Below are 13,757 nucleotides of genomic sequence, written 5' to 3'. Positions count from 1 at the left end.
ATGTCTTGGAAAGATGCACCCAGGACACACTCAGTGAGTTGGAAAAACCTGATATAAAAGAGTGCTATTTTTAAATCACACAGACCTAAACTGGTGGCTCAAGCTCCTTCCTGGTATTGGGCCAATAATACTGCCATAATAGTCCTCATGCTATGGAGGTACCAGCCTCTAAACCAAAATTTAGAAGGAAATCATGCTCTCTGACCCAGTCCTGGGTCCGAGCATCAAAAGGGTGAATGTGGCAGCCTAACCCTGTCCAGTCATTTCCTGCTGGAACAAATTCATTCCTGACTGCTCCCCGCCCCCGCCCAGTTCCAAGGTTTCTCTGGCTAAATCAGTTTTCTCATAGCTTGCCAGCCAATCAATGTTCTTCCTTATATCTATAGCTGTGTAGGAATGACAAGACTGTATGAAACTGCTCTTTATGTTACAATTGGGGCTCAGCCTTTGGATAAGAATTCGCTGAGCTGGTGCCGGCAACAATAAATGCCACTTCCTGCTTATAGATTCGGCGTCTCATCTCTCCTTTGGAAAATCCTGCAACAGTGCAGTCTCCATGGGAAATAACACAGTTACCAGTCCCATGACTGTTCACTGCTGCAGTGCTGCCACCACCAACCAACTATTCACTGCTGGCTGCCACACCTCCACTACCAACGCAATCTAACAACCGTTCACCCCTGCTGCTTTGCCATGACAATGGCCAGAAGCGATCATAAAGAAACAAACAGCGCTTGGAACCCTGTTCTCAAGAATGAGCCACTGCCCCTTTCCCCTGGAAAACCCATGAAGATTCCTCATGTGTGTTTACCTAAACCTCCCTTCATTTCCACTATCCTATTTTAGCCACCTTTCCACCGCTAGAAGAAGTTGATCTGAGAGCTATACTCCCGCTTCTCCGGTCTCTGGGCATAGAATAAAAGCTTGCGCTGTTAATGTTCACTTTTGGTTTGTGACTGGCTTCCCAACACACCTAATGGAAAATGAATCCCATCTAGGGTCCTTAAAAAGGGGTCTTTTGCCCGTTGGTAACAAAATGACATAACGATCCAACCTGCTACAACGAATCGCATTAAGATATGTGAAAGTCATTTGACATGGAAAGCACTGTGATAGTGTAACATACAGAGTAACACTTTAGAGTGCATAAGTACTTTTCATAAATAAATATGAGAGCAGAACTCCCCTTATATATGATTCTTAGTTTCTCTACCTCCACCACACCCATGCAGTGTTCTGGAGTTATAGCCATGGGCCTTCAAGTTGGCTGGACTTTCTTCTTTGGCAGCCACCAGTTTCAAACTCTGGTCCTAATTCCCTTTCAGCAGCACCTTGGAGTAGGCAAGCTCAATGCTCTCTCCCTCAGAACCCTTCCAGGGCAGGGCTTCACTACATTTTTCATATCCCGGCCCATACAAGGTGATATTATTTGTACGTCCACAGCAAAGTATAATGAACAAAGGGGCTCTCTGGTTGCCCCAGTACCTATCCATCTTCCTGAAGGCTAAAGGGCTGAATGAATCAGACACATCTGCAATGGTTGCCCACAGCAACCTCTCACTTTCCTCATGCTGTGTGGAAGAGTATGGTGATCAAATCCCAAACCCACGCTTGTTAAAAAGTGAGTGCATCAGATGACGATAAAAAACAGGCCCACGTCTATCCAGGTTCAGACAGAGTATAACCTAGTAATGGCTACTGTAGAAGCTGAGGTTCAGGAGGGTGAACGTAGGGGTATAAGAGGAAATACAGACTCTTTCTTAGGTGTAAATCAGAATGTAGGTAAGCAGGGAAAGCAAAGGTCACAGAACAGCTGGGTTTTTCAGATCTTGAAACATGAGCGGATGTGGGTACATTTCATGATCAGAGTCCACATACTAGTGAGCAGACATCCCAAAACAGCTTTTATCTTTCACTTGTGCCACATGACAGCTGTCTGTCAAAATTAGGTCAAGGCTGCTCAACACAGCACTGACATACTGTGTTGTCAGCACTGACATAACTGATATGGTTATTTCTGCTGTCAGTTGATTGTTTCTAACCTAAACTGGTCCTAGGTAAAGAAAAGCAGGCCGAAACAAAATTATAAAATAAACTGGGCTGTCTTGCCTACCAGCCTCATTATTGGTGGCTGAGAGAAGGCAGTTTCCTCTGCTCTCTTTCCAGGCTCTCACATTGTGGCTAAGTCTTCAGTGAGTAAAGAAAAGCTAAACATTACCCCCTTCCTAAGTTGCTTCAGAAAACTTCTGCAGTTGCCATTACCAAACTGATCATTTCCCCTGCAGGCTTTCTGCACGCATCAGGACCTGTAGAGTCCAGGTGATCTTAAACATTGACGATAACAAAAAGAATAGGAGAGCAAACTTCTGTCACTGGAAGTTTATTTTAGAGGTAGTCAGTCAGCTCAGGCCACTATAACAAAATAACACAAATTGGGCGGCTTGAATAACAAGCACTTATTTCCTACAGTTCTGGACACTGGGAAGCCCAAGGTCAAGCTGCCAGCAGGTTGGGTTCTTGGTGAGGGCCCTCTTTCTGGTTTGCAGACAGCTTCCTTCTTGCTATATGCTCATATGGCGGACACAGAGAGAGTAAGCTCTCTGGTCTATTATAAGAGCACTCACACTATCACAGGGATTCTGGCCTCCTGACTTCATCTAATCTGCCTCTCAAATGCCCCCACTGTCAAATAGTATCATACTGGGGATTAGGGTTTTAACGTGGGAGTGCAGGGGACACATTCAGTCCATGACAGAGGATTTTGCCAGATGCTCTGGAGGCATGAGGGGTATGAGTCAAAAACTCTTATCAAAGCACAATAATAAAATGTACTTATATTTTCTCAAAGCACTGCGTATATGAGTGTATGTACATATAGGCGTGTACATAGTTTATAACATGTTTCAGTGGTACTTTAAACTGAAATCTCATATATTTTCAGTTACTGGAATCTTCTAGGATGGCAAGCTTTATAATCACATATTTTGTTTTGTTGTGCATGGTGCTATATAAGGCACAACATGTCTTTAATTTGAAAAGAGCAGCCTGAATGACAGGATAAGAACTGTGAAAAAATTCAGACACCTAAATGATCAGAGTTGGTGTTTTCATTTTCTGCAGGTACCATAAGTTGTCTTTTGTCTCCCAGTTCATTGACATGTTCCACATTTTGCCCTGCAGACCTTTCACCAAATCATAACCTGGGAAAATGTCAAAATCACAGAATGAGACAAACTGCTTCACAACAATTCTCATTTCAATCAAAAGTAACTACTTCACTATTTAGGTATCCGTGACTTGTAAGTTTTCAGTCTATAAGTCATTCTCAGAACAAAAAGTGGAGGAAAGAGGAATTATTCCCTTCTCCCTACTCCTCGTTGTTAAGGTGCAATATCTCATCTCATCTTTTTTTGCCTTCAAGAACGAATGGTGGTAAATGACACTACTGGCTTTCTTGGGTCTCCAGCTAGCACATAGCAGATCACAGGATGTCTATTGGTCTGTCTCTGTGGAAAACCCTGACCAGTACATTTACCTAATGGTGACTATGAATGTAACATTGAATGGTAGATGGAGAGGGTAAAGACTCTGTTCCCCAAAGAATAAAATTACTTCTCAAATATGGGTATTCAGTTGTTACATATAACTCATATCAACTCTGTCCTATATCTTATGTTGTAAGCAATATCAAATACATGTATATCCTAGTGGAAAAAGAGTTGGAAGATGTGGGTTTAAAGTCCAGCTGTGTTGAGAATTTTGACATCTAAGTTCATGAGACATTTTTCTATAATTTTCTGTTTCTGTACTGTCTTTGTTTGCTTTTCTTATCAGGGAAATACTGGCCTCATAAAATACATTGTAAGTATTTCCATCTTTTCTATTTTCTGAAAGACATTGTGAAAAATTGGTGTCAATGTTTCCTTAAATGTTAGCATTCTCCAGAGAAATCATTTAGGACTAGAGATTTTTCTTCGGGAGCTGTTAAATTGTGATTTCAATTTATTTAATGATTATAGGACTGTTCTAATTATCTGTTTCACCTTGGTTGAGATTTGGTAATTTGTAGTTTTTGAGGAATTGTCCCACTCTTTTAAATTGTCAAAGTATGAGTGTAAAAATTATTTGTAGTGTTTTCTTATTATCCTCTGAATGGCTGCAGGATCTATAATGATATCCTGTTATATTCCTGATATTGGTGATTTGTGGGTTCTCTTTGCCATTGGACTTGATAGGGGATTATCAATTTTATTATTTTTTTCAATGAACTAACCTTTTGTATTCTTGATTTTCTCAACTCTTTGCCTATATTCAAGTTTATAGATTTCTGCTCTACTCTTTCCTTTCTTCTGCTTGCTTTGGGTTTATTTTGTTCTTTTTCTAGTTTCTTGAGGTACGAAGTGTACTGATTTGAGATCTTTTTAAATGTAAGCATTGTTATAAGTTTTCCTCTCAACACTGTTTTAACAGTGTCTCACATATTTTGATATGTTTTTTTTTTAATTTAGTTCTATGATTAAAAAAATTTTCTTTCAAACTTCCTCTTTGTCTAAGGGATTATTTAGAAGTGTTGTTTGGTTTCTAAGGGTTTGAAAATTTTCATTATCTCTCCGTTATTGATTTCTAGTTTGATTGTATCATGGTCAGAAACATACTCTGTATGATTTTAATTCTTTTAAAAATGCTGATGTTTGTTTCATGGCCCGGGATATGGTCTATCTTAGTTTATATTCCACGGGCAATTGAAGAGAATATGTTTATTCTATTGTTGAATGGAGTGTTCCATAAATGCCAATCATATCATTTTAGTTCATGATGTTAAGTTCTATGTCATTGCTGCTTTTCAGTCTAGTTCTATCAATAATGGAGAGAGGATTGTTGAATTCTTCAACTATAATGGTGATTTTGCTAATTTCTCCTTTCTATTATCTCATTTTCTTACTTTACATATTTTCAAGCTTTGTTGTTTGTGCATACACACTTAGAATTGTTGTCTTCTTGGAAGATTGAACATTGTATTGTTATATAATATCCCTTTCTGTCTGTGGTAATTTTCTTTGCTCTGAAATTTACTATTTTCATTTTTAATATAGCCACTCCTAATTCTTTCTGATCAATGTCATTAGCATGGTATATCATTATCCTTTTACTTTTAACCAACCTATGTCATTGAATTTGAAGTGTTTCCTGTAGATAGGATATCATTAGTTAGTTTTTTTTAATCCATTGTCAATTTTTGTTTTTTGAGTGGTGTATGTAGATCATTTATATTTAAGCAATCTTAATATATTAGAGCTTATTTATGCCATTTATTATTTGTTTTCTGTTTATTTCCTCTGGTTTTCTATGCTCTTTCTCTTTTTTGCCTTCCTGTAGTTTTAACATTTCTCTAGAGTTCCACCTTTATTTATGGTGTTTAAGAGAGATGTACTTTCCAAATATATAGTATTTGTAGTCGTTAAGTATTCTAACATACATATGTAACATATCACATTCTACTGGTATCAACTTTTCACCATTTAAGTATGTTTTCTCACTTTAAAATATCATTTTCTTGAGTATCAAATGGTGTTAGCCTTTCTGTTTTAAGAATCAGGGATGATTTATAAAACTCAGAAGTATTATCAGGGATGATTTATAATACTCAGAAGTATTATCAGGGATGATTTATAAAACTCAGAAGCATTATCATTACGTACTCTTATTTCTACTTTCTGTTGTCCCTTTTTCCTTTCCAATGCTCCAAATTTTCTTCTTTTAGCTTTTACTTTATGTTTAAAGACTTCCCTTAGCTAGTCTTCAAACATATGAGTGCAAGTGACACATTTTTAACAGTTTTCCTTCATCTGAGAATATCCTTACTTTTCCTTTATTCATGGGTTGTTTCATTGGACAGAACATTCTGGATTGACAGTTCTTTTAGCACTTGGGAAATGTGCCACTTTCTTCTGCTCTGCATGGTTCCAGATGATAGATCCACTCATGTAAGTTAGTGTGCCTTTATAGGTAAGGTGTCATTTATAATTTCAAATTACTTTTGTCTTTAGAGTCCATAAATTTCATTATGATGTGTTAATCCAGTTTGGGTTTCACTTACCTTCTTAAATGTTTGTGTCTTTCATCAAATTTGGGACATTTTAGCCATTGTTTCTCTGAATACTGATAAGAGCGGTACCCTGCCCCTCACCATCTGGAACTTCTATAAAGTTGAAATTTTTGTTATTTTACCAGGCCCCTGAGGCTCTGTACACTTTTTTTTTCTCTTTTGGTCTCTTTTCTCTGTTCATACTGTGTAAATTTTATTTGTCCTCAAGTTCCCTGTCCCTATCCTCTGTCACTTCCACTCTGCTATTCACTCCACACAGTGAGTTTTTCAATATTATTGTATTTTTCAGATCTATAATTTTCTTGTGGTTCTTTTATATAACTTCTGTCTCTTTGCTAAGACTTGTTACTTCATTTGTTTCAAGATAATTTCTACTTGGTTGTTGAAACTTTTTAAGATGCCTGTTTTAAAATCTTTTTGATGTGTCAGTTGTCTATTCTCATTGATGTTATAATTTTCCTGGTTCTTGGTGTGACAAGTGATTTTCAGTTGTATCCTGGATACAGTTGTATCCTATTTTGTCTATTCTGTTAGGAGACTCTGAGTCCTATTTAAATCTTTTATTTTAGTAAGTAGTCACCTCATTTACCTTTAGCTCACAGTTTCTTTCCTGTATTTGGGGAATGTTGGCCCAATAAGTTTCATTTTGGAGATTTTGTGTTGCAATTGTGATCTGTTCTCTCCTAGAGAGAACTTTTCACCCCATAGCCTGAGGAGACTGCCCTGGATGGGTGCTTTTGGTGGTGAGATTCCTCCTGTCTAAACTATCTGGCTGTCCCAGTGTCTTTGGATGGGAGAAGAGAGACTTAGGCTTGCTGGGGCAAAAATGCTTCCCAGGTTGAGCTGTTTGTTATGGTTGAGTCCCTCTTTCTTTTATTGCTTGGTCAACTGACTATCTCCCAGTGGGGGACGGAAGTCTCAGGCTTAGCAAGAAAGAACAATTCTCTCCCTGGCCACTTGTTAGTGGTACACTCAACTATCCCTCTTGCTGGTGGTACCTGGTTTACCCAACAGTGTCAGAGGGATTCTAGTTGCTCAGAAGTAGGAATGAGCATATCTGGGTGTCCTTCTGTTGCTAGGTTGTGAAAGGTCAGTTTTAGGTCACCTTCTATAGGTTGAGGGGACGTAAAATGCTTTGCTACTGTCTTGTTTCTCCAGTCTTGGGTTTCTGAACAAATTCACCTTTCTTTTATCACTTCTTAGGATTCTTCTTTGGTTGTCTTTTGCATTATTTTGAGGAGTTATGATTATACTTAACCATATTGCTATACTTAGTGGGGAGGAGCAGGGAGACACAAGTCTGTACCATTTTGTCTGGACAAAATTTTCAGCCCAATTATTTTGACAATTATTATGGCTTTCTGAATTTTTCCTGATACTGAATGACTTTCTAAAATTGAGGATATCTAGCGGAGACACAGTAACTTGTTAGGTTTGGACTGAGTTCGTGTATATAAGTAGCATCTGCTTTTTTATGGAGGAAGTGTTATTATAATCCCTAAGTTAAGGTGAAAGTGTTTTTTTTAAAAAAAAGAGCCTGGGGTCAGAATGAGGTTCTAGCTGAATGTACCCACTACATAGGGCTATTATGATCATTAAGTGTAAACTTATGTAGTGCATTGATCCCCAGTGCATGCAGGCAACAATACGCGCCCAATAAACATTACTGTTCCCTTTCTTTTATGTGGCCCAGTTTTTCTCTGAGTTGTTTAAAGTCTCTGAAGACAGAAATGATCTGTCTTTTTTCACCTTGTATCTCTAGGGTCTGGAGTAGTACCTGGCAATAAAAATTGAACTGCCTGAATAGCATTTATATCATTTGTAACACCTCCATCTCCTCCCAGCCATGCTCTTTCCATCTTTTCGAATTTCACTGACCTCCTTGTGATTTAGTTTCTTGCTTGAATTAGCTCATTATTGGCTTTCCTCTCCCTCTATTCATTTCTTGTGCCTTGAAGCAATAAGCTTCTCTGTGCTAATGTGTTTTGATGATTCTCTGTTTCCCAGTCATCCCAATGTTTGGGCAAAGTATAAACTGTTTTTCTTCTGAATTTCAGGCTGTAAGAATCATAGCACCTATGAGCTGGCAGAGGAGTAGTATTTCTTTATAGCATCCATTTTACTGGACCAGAATAATAGGCCTACCTCACAAATACCGATTTTTAGCCAATTTATTCACTCTTCATAGCAGATCAAGAGTCTGCAAGGAGAAGTTCTAAATTTAAATCCAAGTTACTGTCAGGTAAAATCAAAGTAGATGAAAACAATAAGCATTTAAATCTTAATGTGTGCCAAATATGTATTGTATATTGCCATGAAAAATCAAACTCCACAAAACATATTTGCTTTGCCTTAACAAATTAAATAGGTTAGAAAAACACTGAACTATCTAAAAGTGGTAGATGTGCTCTGGCACAGCACAATCAGAAAACACACCGTACAAATTAAGGAACAATATACATCCAATATCCACTGTGTGTATTTCCTTGGGATTTCAAAACAAAATTTTCCAAACTCCACCCTAGAGCCTTCTACCAATTTTACCACATACCTGATGACATTATGCAGAATGGAAGCTCAAGTTCACTGTATTCAAGAAAAACAATACCAATGCAGGATTTATACTCACAGGTGGCTCAGAAACAGAGTAGGACTCATGCTTGGGGTAAACAGTATGAAACTCAATTGTATTCTTCCTTTCAGCACAAAATTTAGCTTATAAGATATTCTCATAATCAAAATAGATATTAAAGAAAGCTAACACTTCACTACACTTTATTATTGTTTTTTCTTTGTATTGAAATAAGCAGTTTACAAAGACTTCCTCTCAAGTCATTAAAACCTGACCAGGGGGGAAAAGATAATTCAGACACTTACTACTATAATTTGGATTAAGATACATAACATTCCTAGAGTTTCTTTTCAACAAACAAAATATGCCATTAGCCCCAGGAAACAGTAGATCTTTTCCATTCAAAGTCATGCCATGTAAAGAAAAAAAACATACTGTGAGATAATTTCTTGAATCCAATGTTTTTATTCAATTAAATGTAAAATAATCTCTGTATTTCTGTAAGATATATAGAGAAATTAACATCAGCATATGTGTATGCTGCCCAAATCTGATCGATGACATTTCTGCTACTGAGGTTGTGGTCTTCATTGCTCAGTTAGAACTAAAAATTGTTCTGTACTAAGGTAGAATATAGTTTTGAATCTCTTCAAAATGGTGGTTAAACATACACCGAGTGAACCTCAATGAACTCTGAGAAGATAAACATGCAACATTCATGAGAAACCTGTATATTTCATAATTTTATATGTCCTGAGAAATATTGATGTCTGGGTATGGATCGGAGGTCAATTGGATACTCTATTTAGAATGGTTCAAATTGGGTAAGAATGTCTCACACAATCAATTATACTGAGTTGATGGTTCTTTTGATAGGAGAATATAGGAGCACAATAAAAATAATGCCTAAAAAAATGAAGACTGTGTCTATAGCATAACTTGTTTGGTAAATACTAAGATTAGAAAAACACAAAAGCAAAAGAAAACTCTTTTTCTTGAAACATGGACTATGGTCTATGATTAAACACTCAAAATTCCATTTCTACATTAATTACATTTTATGAAATTGATGTTTAGCAGACATTGGAGTCATTAACCAAAACAATTCTACAGAGAGAAATATTGTTCTGATGAGACTCTTAACTCTGGAGAGTGGTATTTTATTTCACAGACAGCATGAGTTTATATATATTCATTATCAGTGCCTTCATAACCAAACGATTTAAAAATTAGCAGCAGTTTCTGTAAGTACAAAAATACGTATGTATTTCATAACATATGGTGGTAAAATTTGTCAGGATATATTATATAAACTCAAAGCTTTTTAGATCAAACATCAGTCTAATATATTATAGATTAATAGTATAATAAAATGACATGTAATCTGTGTTCAAATCATACCATGTAATACTTTACAGTAATACTAACAAATTGGTCACATTAAGTATTAAAGGAGTATCTAAGGGAACACAGAAAGAAAGAAAGAATGGTTATTTCAAAACTTCAACATTTATTTACTTCTGTGCTTCAAATTGGGTGGGTGAATTTTGTTTGTTTTTGTGGGGTTTTTTTGGGGGGGTTGGGTTTTTTGGGGGTTTTTTGGTGATTTTTGACACGTCAATGTGGGATAAAAAAGGCTCGAACGTTATTTTGTTTAGTAGGGAAGAAATTTCTTCCAGAAAGACACTCCAAATAATAAGAGCTTCATTCACATCTTTCATTGCTGACAGTAGCAGAGCTGTATTATAGTACTGGTAAGGGGAATCCCTGGCCTTTATATATTACACTGTAAAAGATGCATATGGACACTTAGGAATCTAAGTACAGGAGTAGTTGGTTACAAGGTGAAGTCTGCTTCACATCTGTGACTGAGATGGTTAATATCATGAAAGAAGTTCTTTGGACCTAGACTTCTAAAAGTTATTTATAATGCTTAGGGCAAACACGGCTATGTGCCCTAGAGGTAGGTAGCACCTATAGCTAATACTAAAAGGACTTAGATCTTATAAAAAAAATAAAAATAAAAATAAAAAAATCATTGTTTTTCCTCTCTAACTGAAAAATGCAACTCTTAGAACAATAAGGAAAGAACTATTGACATAAATTTTCCAGCTCATAAAATTGATTTGGAATAAGCTAGTTTGGGGTCTATGGTAGTTCGTGATGTTGGGGACAAACATTCAACCAAAGACATTTAAACACAATAAGAATCCGATATCTACAAGAAGAGAAGCTGAGCTAATCATGGACATAAAGACAGGAATTATTATGACCCCATTGTATAAAATACCTGGAAAGAATAGCATAAAGATAATCATCACTAATACTTAGAACGACAAAATAATTCTCTTGAGATTGTATAGCAAAAGTTTAGACTGAAACTGCCTCTTTTATCTGGAATGGGCTTTTCTAAATCTGCTTTTTTTCTTTCAGAATTAGTTTTATATGGTTCACTATAACAGTAAAAAGAGAGAAAAACTCTTTAGTCAATTTTTTTCAATGACTAAAAGTGAATATGAGTTCAACACCTAACTCCCTTTACTGTTGTTACAATGAATCATATAAACCTAATTCCAAATGCAAAAGCAGCTTTGAAAAAGCCCATCCCAAAAGAAAAGAGGCAGTTTTAGTCTAAACTTTTTATCAAATCGTCTCCAAAAAAAAATTCTTTTGTCATCCTAAGTATTAGCGATGATTATTTCATGCTACCCATCCCAGGTATTTTATACAACGGGGTCATAATAATTCCTGTCTTTATGTCCATGATTAGCTCAGTTTCTGTTCTTGTAGACATCAGATTCTTATTGTAGTTAAATGTCTTTAGTTGAATGTTTGTTCCCAGCATCACAAATTACCGTAGGCCCTGAGTCTGAGCTGGATACATTATGCACTCAAAGGGCAGACTGAGGATTTCGCATAAGGCAGAGTGTCAGAAGAGCAGTGCCCACTACTCTCTCCTTCTTCGTGTGACTGCATTCAAAGCTTGAGGCTATTTTCCACTAGATTGAGTGTAGAGTAAAAGTATTTCTCCGAGTCCTGGCTGGGATAAGAGTTATAGCACTCGGCTGCTTGCACAGCTTCAAGTTCTTGAGCATTCTTCAGGGACATATATTCCTGTTTCTCTTGCAGTGACCTGGCTTCTGGAACACCAGAAGCATGTGCAGGTGGCTCCGTGCATCTTTTGAGAAGAACCTATTTTCTTTTCCTCTGGTCCATATGTCTTTGGTTTCTTTCTGAGGGACCAGTTTTTCAGAGCGGCCATGCTATTTCTCAACCATATGATGGGGTGAAGAGTTACAGAATGTTACAGACTCTCTACAGTGTCCTTATTTGTATGAGCCAAGTGACTGCTGGCCTGCCCAGATGACAGAGCAGGCATTCCAGAGATGAGACCGGAACTGCAAAGGACAGAAGAAAGTTGTTCTTGTTTTCTTTGAGCCTTAACAGTGTAATCAACTGGTGAGGAAGTATCAGCTGGTGTCAACACAAAGTGTTCATAAATCTGTGGTAAAGTATTGTCTTGGGAATTCACTGATGAGTCAGATGGGGAAGTGCCTGGGGAGGACAAACTGGAAGAGCCAGTCCTTGGGCAAGTAAGTGTTTAAGTGTGAGGGTAAAACCTTCTCAGTGTTTTGTTTTATGGCACTACTCTTGTCCACCTTGATGCCCATGACTAATGAGCCTCCATTTGCAAAGACTTGTGCCGCTTGAAATAATTATCTTCTCTGTCCAAGTGACCATTTTCATGGATAGTTTTCTGTTATTTCTTTGAATAAATCCCCCCGAGATGGCTGTTTGCAGTGCTGGTCATGATTGTTTGGCTCTAAGCAGTGCTGGTGCCTCCTTGAACTCTTGAGGGCACCTCTTGTGTGTGCCAGGGAGTATACAGTTGTACCCAAATCAAAGGGCATGTTTTGGGGATGATCATATGAGGACACGTGACTGTAAGATGCCTCAGAAATGGCCACTGGCTTGGATTTGGGAAAAGTTTCACATGATTTCCTTCATTGCTAGATGAGATTTTCTTAACTTGTTTATTAGTGATATTTTTCTTGATATTAGTGCCTATGACTAAATTCTGCTTCAAACATGTCATACCCTTTTCCTGTAGGGGTTGATTCTGCTTCAGATCATCCTCATCTTCTTGTGAGAGAATTGGATCATAGATGGACTTGCGTATTTTTTTCCGGTAAAACTCCCTGAGAGATGACAGCTTTGACTACATAGTTTGTGCTGGGCTCCAAGAAGCACTGGTGCTACCGGGGACTTTTTGGAGCATCTGCTGCAGGCAGCAGGAAGCGTATATGCTAGTTGAGGGCCTGTCATGGTCCTGCAGTGTGGCGTTTCCATACACTACTGTAACAGTCACCAGCTTGGATTTAAGAGATCATTCCATTTGAAAGTCTTCATGCTTAAGATAGTCTAAGACAAGTTCCATTTGAATGTCTTCTGGTTTAGAATGATGTAAATAACATTCCACTTGAATATCTTCATGTTCAAGATGGTGTACGTCAAGTTCCACTTGAATATCTTCATGGTCACGATGACCTACATCAAGTTCCATTTGAAAGTCTGCATGTTGAAGACGGTTTAGGTCAAGTTTCATTTGAATATCTTCATGTTTAGGATGGTCTACATTGTTCCATTTGAATATCTTCATGTTCACAATGGTCAAAGTCAAGTTCCATTCCTGAAGAAATGGGTTTTCCTTAAGTAAGATTTCCTCAAAGCAATGAGACATGTCATAACATCAAGAAATGGCAAGAAACATATAAAGGAATCGGTGCCACATATAGCTAGGTTCTGAGTAACACTGCCTTCTAACGTGGGTATACATAATTAAACCTAGTCTCAGGGAAACCATTTACTATCAATTTCTCTTTGACAAAGTTCTTTAATATCCATTACTTATTTAATCTTTAAATCAAACATAAAAGTTAGACATTATGGCTATCCGTGTTTCCTAGATGCAGAATTGATGTTCAGTGGCATAGAATAATTGGCCAAAGGTAACAACTAGTAATTGGTGGTACAGGAATTTATATTCTGTAAGGTTAAATGTCTTCAAGTCTCCCTGCT

The 13,757-nt window shown here is 37.3% G+C and overlaps 1 pseudogene; it reads right to left on the bottom strand.

The window, feature by feature from the left end:
- Positions 1-11,488: 11,488 nt before the first annotated feature.
- LOC120618055 (rho GTPase-activating protein 20-like) lies at positions 11,489-13,338 on the bottom strand (annotated as a pseudogene).
- Positions 13,339-13,757: the final 419 nt, after the last annotated feature.

The sequence above is a fragment of the Pteropus medius genome, unplaced genomic scaffold (genome assembly GCF_902729225.1).
Source record: "Pteropus medius unplaced genomic scaffold, Ma_sr-lr_union100, whole genome shotgun sequence".
NCBI classification, from domain to species: domain Eukaryota; kingdom Metazoa; phylum Chordata; class Mammalia; order Chiroptera; family Pteropodidae; genus Pteropus; species Pteropus medius.
This window is presented reverse-complemented; position numbering and strand designations above follow the sequence as displayed.